The sequence below is a fragment of the Dama dama genome, chromosome 2 (genome assembly GCF_033118175.1).
Source record: "Dama dama isolate Ldn47 chromosome 2, ASM3311817v1, whole genome shotgun sequence".
Classification (NCBI taxonomy): Eukaryota; Metazoa; Chordata; class Mammalia; order Artiodactyla; family Cervidae; genus Dama; species Dama dama.
The window spans coordinates 47,719,713-47,729,686 of record NC_083682.1 but is presented as its reverse complement, the minus strand read 5'-3'; positions in this window follow the sequence as shown (position 1 = coordinate 47,729,686).

Sequence of the window (9,974 nt, the reverse complement as noted above, 5' to 3'; positions counted from 1 at the left end):
TGAACTTCCAGCTTTTCAAGCTGGATTTAGAAAAGGCAGAGGGACCAGAGATCAAATTGCCAACATCCGTTGGACATCAAAAAAGCAAGAGAGTTCCAGAAGAACATCTACTTCTACTTTATTGACTTTGACTGCATGGATCACAACAAACTGTAGAAAATTCTTCAAGAGATGGGAATACCAGACTACTGATGTGCCTCCTGAGAAATCTGTATGCAGGTCAAGAAGCAATAGTTAGAACTGGACATGGAACAACAGACTGGTCCAAATCGCAAAAGGAGTATGTCAAGGCTGTATATTGTCACCCTGCTTATTTAACTTCTATGCAGAGTACATCACGCGAAATGCTGGGCTTGATGAAGCATGGCTTGTTGTAGCCATGCATTCTGGGAAACAAACTCATTCAGAAGGACAAGGCAAATAGTGGAATGCAGTTTATTACACCGGTGGGCCCAAGGCAGAGTCACCTCCTAGCCAAGGACCCTGACCAGTTTTTGTGAAAACCTTATATATTCTAAGTGTAAGTGACCAAACCCACCTCCCCAAATTCCCTGAAACTAGTCTGAACAAAGGAAAAGAATATAACAGAATGCATGATTCTATTCGGTTACACAGTCTAGGTGCAAGTCCTGGGGCTCTTCTGTCTGGGGGGTCTGGTTTTCCAGTTGGTATGTCATTTCCATAGATACTGAGCACATAGATCAAAGTCCACAGTCCAGCCCAAGATGAAGCCCTGCTTTCAAGATGGAGCCTGTTCTGTCTGTTTCCTCCTTCAGCACAAGCTGGAATCAAGATAGCCGGGAGGAACATCAATAACCGCAGATATGCAGATGACACACCCCTTATGGCAGAAAGCAAAGAAGAACTAAAAAGCCTCTTGATGAAAGTGAAAGAGGAGTGTGAAAAAGTTGGTTTAAAACTCAACATTCAGAAAACTAAGATCATGGCATCTGGTCCCATCACTTCATGGCAAACAGATGGGGAAACAATGGAAACAGTGATAGACTTTATTTTCTTGAGCTCCAAAATTCACTGCCGATGGTGACTGCAGCCATGAAATTAAAAGACATTTGCTTATTGGGAGAAAAGTTATGACCAAGCTAGACAGCATATTAAAAAGCAGAGGCATTACTTTGCCAGCAAAAGTCCATCTAGTCAAAGCTATGGTTTTTCCAGTAGTCATATATGGATATAAGAGTTGGACTATAAAGAAAGCTGAGCCCTGAAGAATTGATGAACTGTGGTGTTGGAGAAGACTCTTGAGAGTCCCTTGGACAGCAAGGAGATCCAACCAGTCCATCCTAAAGGAAATAATCCTGAATATTCATTGGAAGGGCTGATGCTGAAGCTGAAACTCCAATACTTTGGCCACTTGATGCGAAGAACTGACTAATTTGAGAAGACCCTGATGCTGGGGAAGATTGAAGGCAGGAGGAGAAGCTGAGGACAGAGGATGAGATGGTTGGATGGCATCACTGACTCAATGGACATGTGAATAAGTTCCAGGAGTTGGTGATGGACAGGGAAGCCTGGTGTGCTGCAGTCCACGGGGTCACAGAGTCGGACACGACTGAGCGACTGAAGTGAACTGAAGAAAAATGCATTAGTTAGCTCAAGGTTTGAGAAAAATTAAGTTTAGGTGGAACCAGGTGTCATCATGGCAACACAGAATTTTAGAAGAAATCTCCTTTTAAATTTGTATAGAGAAGGGAAAAAAATCTGACACCTGTAGTTTTTTCCCTCCTGCTGCTTAAGAAAGAGATAAACAATGTCTGACACTTGCAGCCTATTTCCTCAGTTTGGAGACCCTTTCCCTTACTGCCTGTTACCCTCTCAATTATTTCTATTTATTCTTTATTTTATTCTGTCCACTTTATTCACACAAATAGTCATCTTCCTTACCTGCTATTCTGGACCTTGTACTTTTCCTTTGTAAAATGTCTTGGACATTGTTCCGTGTCAAATTACAAGGAGCCTTGTCATTTTTTTATGGCACCCTACTATAGCACTGATGTTTCTTTTCCCAGTGCCCTATGACATACATTTAAGGTGTTTCCAATCTTTGACTACCCCAAGGTATGTTGCAACAATTAACCTAGTGTGTTTTACACAAGGATGAATGTATCTCTAGCACAACTTCCTAAAAGAGGAATTGCTAGATTACACAAAGGTGCATTTGCAATCATGAGCGATCTGCCAGGTTGTCCTCAGTAGGGCTCAGGCCAGTTGACACTCCAACAACACATCACAGGGTTTGTTTCCTGCCCACACAGGATCACGTACATTTTCAACCTTTGACCATCTGATTAAAAAAAAAAATCAGACTATACGTTTCAGGCATCCATGCCTTCACCTTTATCTTTGAACCTTCCTCTGCCTCTCACCCACATCCCTCTGACCTGTGACCTATCTACTCTGAGCACTGCCAGTCTCTATAATTCCCACAAGCATGTAATTCCTATAGCTGGTTGTCCTCTCTGTTATTGAACCTCCTACATTACTTGGTTAGACGTCTATCTCCCTGACAATTAATTTCTCCAAGGCAGGAACTTTGACTTAATCACCTCGATATCCTCAGCACCCAACACCAGGCCTAGAAGATATATTCTTGTTTAATGAATATTAAAAATACTTCAATTGCATATGAGTTGGTGACACCATTATTAACAGCACACTAGGTTTTTGTGGTTTGAGGTAACTTCTCCTCTCTCACACACGTGATACTCTGTCCCTGGAGCCACTCTGCAGCGGGAGCCTCCCCTACTTTGCCCCGGAGTACCCATTCTGTGTAGGCTTCCCTGGTAGCTTGACTGGCTAAGAATCCGCCTGCAACGCAGGAGACCCTGGTTCGATTCTTGGGTCTGGAAGATTCCCTGGAGAAGGGCTAGGCTACCCACTCTGTTATTCTTGGGCTTCCCTGGTGGCTCAGATGGTAAAGAATCTGCCTGCAATGTGGGAGTTCTGGGTTGGGAGATCCCCTGGAGAAGGGCATGGCAACCCACTCCAGTATTCCTACCTGGAGAATCCCCAAGGACAGAGAAGCCTGGTGGGTTACAGTCCATGGGGTCGCAAAGAGTTAGACACGACTGAGTGACTAAGCACACACAACACATTCCGTGCAGAGATACAGGAGATAGTGACTGGGAAAGAACTGTAGATTCCATCGTCAGACCTGACGCCAGCCTTCCAGGAAAAAGCCTGGGTTTGACTTCTGAAAGCAAAGTTGGAAAAATGCCAGATGTTTTCTGCTGACATGTGTGCCAGACTTAAAGGGAACACATCTGATCCAAGGGGGCTTCCCAGGTGGCACTAGCAGTAAAGAACCTGCCTGCCAATGCAGGAGATGTAAGAACCGCAGGTTCGATCCCTAGGGCAGGAAGATCCCCTAGAGGAGGGCATGGCAACCCACTCCAGTATTCTTGCCTGGAGAATCCCATGGACAAAGGAGCCTGGAGGGCAACAGTCCATAGGGTCGCACAGATTCAGCCACGACTGAAGTGACTAAGCATGCATGCACACATCCTATCCACGACTTAACTAGAAAGGGGTTAGCTTTACTATTTCAGCCATGGAAACTTTCTCCCAACTTTCCCTGCAAATATTCATTGCTTAAATAAAAGGTTATATTATTGCCAAATAAAACAAGCCAGATTTCTTTGAAATGAAAGCATGGAGCTAGTTTGTACATTAAATATGAATTTGAGTTTCATGAGAACCACTCCTGACTACTCTGAAAAGGAAATGAATGTGACTTTATTATCAGCTCTGCCCATTTTTCTCATGTATGCAATGTGTCATCCTCCTAGTCTACCTCTACGCTGGTTAAATGAAGAGAAATGATGATGTATCACATCTACTTACCTTAATTTCATTGTTTCTCATCATGAGCAATTTATATGAGACCTGACATTAATTAATTCCACCTTCATCTGTCATGTAGTTCAACATTTAATCTAGTCCCGTGCATCGGATAAAAATGTAGTGTTCTAAATGCTGAAGTTTTTACCTTGAGTGAAAAAGGAGGTCGTAAATCTAAGACAGCACTGGCGTCTCATCCTTTTGCCTGCCACTCCATCAACCATAAGTAGATACTGGCTTCAGGAAAGTTCAGGAAACAGAGCTGTCAAGATGAATGGACTTAATGTGGAGGTGTGTGTTACGTAACCAGACTCTCAATTCTTAATGACCCTTGCAGTAAGAACTCTATTCTGAGGAATGCTATCAGAAACTCTAGCAGCCTTCACGTTGAGTCAATACTATTTCTAGCATTTCATCGTTATTGTGGATTCCTTTTTAGAGCCACAACAAAGATCAAACACATTCTGAGGTGCCTCTTTGAAGAGCCAACCATGAGGCTACAGTCCGCAGGACTTTCCCAGTTACCTGGAATGGCAGTCTCGCTTGCCCATGATCCCTCTCTCCAGTCTTCTTATCCGAAGCTCAGCACACTTGGCCCTCCCATGTGGCCTTGGTTCTCCCCACTCCCCACCGCTGCTCAGCGGCCATGCTCTAAGTGAGCAGATCACTTATCTCTGTTCTAAAGCTGGGTCTGCCTCTTCCTTCACAGGTCCACAACTGTGGCCCTGTCTTTCCCCCTGACTCAAGTCTATGTGTCCTCCAAAGGTTCTCATTTTGTCTTATCATCTCCCTTTGCTCCACCCTAAGGGCTGAGGCCCATCCCTCACCACTGCGGCTTGTGGTTAAGCCTCTGATCCTCTTGCCAAGCACATTCTGGTCCACACTCCTAGCCAGCCACCCGGGGTTGAGGATACCCTGTGCCTCTCTGGGGACCATGGACAGTGGTTGCTCATCTAGAACCGTCACCATTCACCGTTGTCCCTGAATACCTGACTCTAGGTGTTGGATATATTAATGCGTCTTCTCAGCCCTGTCAGTGCAACAACACCCGCCTCATCCCAGCCCTTCATTAGCAAAGGTAAGCCCCGAGAGCTCATCCAGACCCTGCTCTCTGTCCTCTTTTGCTGTGGTAAGCCATCCTCACCCAGTGAGCTCATAACAGATGGCAAGAGTCCTTAAAAACACTTAAGGACACTTACAAGCACTTAAGAGTACACTTAAAAACATGTTTTAATCTTTAATTGTCATTAAATAAGACGTCTTCTCATGAACAAAAACAATGTAAGGGGGTTTCCCTGGTGGTCCAGTGGCTGGGACTCCATGCTGTCAGAGCAGCGGGCCCTGCTGAACCCCCGGTCAGGAAACCAGACCCCACATGCTGCCATGAAGAGTCTGCAGGTTGCAACTAGAGATCCTGTGGGCCACAGCTAAGACGCGGTGTAGCCAAGAAAGAAGAAACAATAAAGAAATAAAGCAAAAGATGAGAGGCTCCCTCCTTCAACCACAGTCCATCCCTTTCCCCAAAGGAGACAATTTGGAAAATTCACCTCCAGACTTCTATTTCAGACATCTTACTGAAACGAAGCAGCTCCATGTGGTCCTTGCCCCCCACCGTGTCCTCCACATGCCTTTTGCCTGTGGAAAACTTTAGTCAAAGAATAAGTTTGATCAGAGAAATGTGGAAACAAAGGAAAACAGCCAAAGGAGACTAAACAATAATAACGCAGTCATTAAGCACAGTCAAGGACTTCAGTTCTTTCTCAAGGGTTATAGATAATATTCTGAGCCACATCCTGTGAGCTGTCTTATAGACACCAAAATACCAGGTGGAAAAGTTAACTACCTGATGATCAGACTGTACCCAGGATGTGAGCTGCCACAATTCTGAGAATGGACCCCAAAGAAATGGGAACAAGTGCACCCCAGAACTGAAGATGAACTGTACCTAAATCAACAAGATGATGCTGGTCAGACCACGGATGCCAGCTGAAGATGACTGTTATGAAGATGATGGAGGTGTTGTTTCTGCATGTAGCCTTACCCCCTCCCCAATTCTGTCTGTGAAACCTCTCACCCCTGCTTGTTGGGGTGGGGGAGTCAGCCTTGGGACAGATGTCTGCCACCTACCCTCAGTTGCCAACATCTGAAATAAAGCAAACGTTCCTTTCTACCAACCTGGCCTGCTTATGGGCTTTTGAGTGGCGAGCAGCCAGAACCCCCACACGTGCCTTTCGGTAACATTATAAGGAAATGAACACACAAAAAGATTTAGTTTAAGGGGAAATGATACCATACTGTACACTATTATCTTCAATTTGATGTTGTTTTTCATTAAGCTTGATACTGGTATAACAGATACAATTCCCTGTTGATATATACACCTTCCTTTGCACGCCAGCATAGTATTCCATAGTTTATATGAACTGTTGTCTATTTAACCATAATTCTGTTGATACATACTTAAACTGAATACAATTTTTCAGCACTACAAATAATGAGGTGAGCCACAGTCTCATACAAAATATTATAAACAGTTCCACAAGTTACACAGCTAGGTCTGTACATTTAAGCGAGAAAGAGTCGATGGAGCAGCTTGTGAGGCAGTTGGAGAGGAAGGCAAGGGAAAGAATCATGTAGAGCTTGTGATCTTCATAAACGTGGCGAGACACAAGAGCGATTTCTGTAGAAGGATGAAATAACCATTGCACATTTTGGAAAATCACTTTGGTTGGATTACGGAAGAGAGAGGAGAAGAGAGCGAGATTAGGGCACAGCAATACTTAGAAGGTTGTTAACATCCAGGCGGTTGTGGTAAGTGTATACCCTGGGGATGGGTTGTTCACACACCATGCGGAGGTTAAAGAGCTCTTCAAGCTACATTAACGTAAAAACTTCATCATCTTAAAACACAGACTAGGGCTTCCCTAGAGGCTCAGTGGTAAAGAAGCTGCCTGCCAATGCAGGAGACACGGGTTCCATCCCTGATTCAGGAAGATCTCACAAGCTGTGTAGCTACTGAACCCCTGCGCCACAAGTATTGAGCCTGTGCTCTGGAGCCTGGCAGCCACGGATACCGAGCCCTCATGCGGCAACTGCTGAAGCTCGAGTTCCCCAGAGCCCCTGTTCTGCAACAAGAGGGGCCACCACAATGAGGAGCCCACATACCCCAACTGGAGAGTGGTCCCCACTCCCCAAAACCAGAGAAAAGTCCTTGCAACAACAAAGACCCAGCACAGGCAGAAATAAACTTTTAAAAAAGGCAGAATAACTCACATATACTCTGCTAGCATATTGATTTTTGTTGGTAATTAAATAAAGCAGTCAACAGAGTATATACATAAAAAGGAAACTGGGCAATAAAAGTTGCCTACAAATAAATTGTAAAGATTTTTTCTGAGTCACCAAAATAAAGGCGATTTAATCCCAGCCTACATTTTAAATTCCACCAACCTAATCTTCTCCCTGGCTGAAATTCTGAGAGGAGACATCACCTTTTTGAGGTCTAAAATACAACTATAGGCCCAACCAGTTCTAAACAATTACCTTGGCTATGGTACGGGAATAATTAGTGGGGTAGGCAGTACCCATCAAGGGCTCTTGAAAAGGACTCCAATCAGATGGGCATAGGAGGTGGTCCCCACTTAAGTAACAAGGGTCTGGAAGGGAATATGCTTATAAAAGAGTTCACTTCCACTTGGCCTCCAGGGTACAACCCACTGTCCCTCTGCTTTTTCCTTACTGACCGAGAAAGCACACATGCATTTCCTTTTGTCTTAGAAATGTTCACCTTTGTCTTTACCCAGATTTGTATTTCATACTCCTTTAATATCAATTCATCAGTTAATATTTGGAGAGGATGAAAGAAACACCCCTAAAGTGGTCCTTACCTCTAGCTGGAGAGTTTGGTAACTCACAAGTAGACATCATCCATCTCAAGAGACTGAAAGCTGACAGGAAGAGAATTAAACTGGGAATCTGAGGCTAAGCCAGATGGGAGTCACTGGCTTGCTTGCTTCTTCTCTCTTTCCTGATGACAGCACTGCCCCTTGTCATAGGATGTGGTTGTTATGGTGACAGCGTAGCGAGGAAGAGAAGTAGAGGGCACCCTAAGACAACAGAATGAAATGTGGCAGGAGCGAGCGGCCTGTCCGTTTCTACTCCTCTAACCTGGCTCAAGTCCTAATATGCCCGCAGCCTGCTGAGCACATGATGAGGCCATGACGAGGCCAAGAAGGCCCGGCAGTGGCTCCTTTGTGTCCCCATGGCCAGCATGCAGGCCCCATGGCGTCTGACTCCTCCCACTCACTTTTGGTGATTTTTCTTTCAAGGTTTCTGCACCCTCCTATGCTATCTTGCTTCCATCACGACTGTGTCAGCTCCATCAATCCTCGTCTGTGTAGCCCAACCTTTCCTTGGATACAGGGGAGCTACGCACATCAAGGAGTGTGTCCAGATGCCCGTACTGTGCTTCACTTGTTTCCCTCCAGTAGCTCACCCCAACCTGAGTTCTGCACAAGTAGGATCCCCATCCCATCCACAGGCACCCACCACAGTGCCTGGGCCACATTTCTAGGTGATTTATAACAGGGGGAGTGAAAAGTGAAAGTGAAACTGCTAGTCCCCAAATCATGTCTGACTCTTTGTGACTCCATGGACTGTAGCCCCACTAGGCTCCTCTGTCCAGGGGGATTCTCCAGGCAAGAATACTGGAGTGGGTTGCCATGTCCTTCTCTGGCGGATCTTTCTGACCCAGGGACTGAAAAATAGGTCCCCCGCATTGCAGGCAAATTCTTGACCATCTCAGCCATAATAAGGGGAAGAAATCGATAAATATCTCAACACACCAAACCAAAGGTACTAAAGACAGAAATAAGAAGGACAGCTTAACAACAGGAAAGAACAACCCTAGAACACCTAAGCTGATATGTTTTGATGTGTGGACCTCGAGTGTGTATTTGTGTGTAAAGATTACAAAAGAGACTAGAAAAAAATCAATGACTTTGAAAAGAACCAGAAAAAGTTGATTTTTGTAAAACCAAATGCAACCTGGAACTTTAACAGAGATGTGACTTTCAGACTTTTGCCTAAAGTGAAAAAAAAAAATAAAATAAGGATTTTATATTCCCTTTGACTTGTTCTTAAAACTTTTGGAAATCTTCAAAAGCACTTTTAGAATCAGGTTGTTGTGCCCGGTCATGTGCAAGGCCCAGTGATGGCATCTTCAACTGAAATATAAGTGGTACCGAAAACAGCATTAAATCAAATTCTGATGCTTTAGTTATACATAATGGCTCAGTACAAATTATTTTATTTCCTTTGTGATTTTTCTTTGACCCATGGATTTTAAGATATGTGTAGCTAATTCACCGTTAAGCAATGTGTAAAAATGGGTTAATATATACCAGGTCTGAGACCGCCATCCTTAGAAATGTCTGTGAGGTTGGTCCTTTGCTCCCATCTGGACACTTTGATTTTTCTCGCCATTTGATAACAGAAAGAGGGACTCACTGTACCGAAATTATTTATACAAATAGTGTTTCTCGTGATGAACACCAGCTTCCTTTTGGAGAATCCAGAATTTTGACCCATGCTAAGCGCAGGGTGCCTATATGCCTGAGCTCCAGTAAAAACCCTGAACACCTAGGTTCAGGCAAAGTTCCCTGGGAGACAACAGTTCACAAGTCTCATCATCATTTGTTGCTGGAGTGATTGCTTCCTGTGTGGCTCCACTAGAAGAGGACTCTTCGAAGATGGCACATGTCTTTCTCCAGATTTCCTTCACCCCCCTTTCCTATGCCAATTTTGTTTTGTTTCCTTTACTCCACTCTGTCCGGGTACCTGTTAAGCCTTTCAAATAAACGTTTCATCTCTGTTATCACATTTTTATTTCAACATTCCCATTTTTAAACACAATTCTCATTTATGTGCTAAAATTCCCTTTTCACACACATTGTCCACCTTGTCTACCACACCCTGACCCATGTTTTTCAGTTATTTTATTTTTTATTGGGATATAGTCACTTTACAATGTCATGTTAATTTCTGCTATACAACAAAGTGAATCAGCCACACATATACATAAATCTCCTCCTCCTTGGATTTCCTTCCCATTTAGG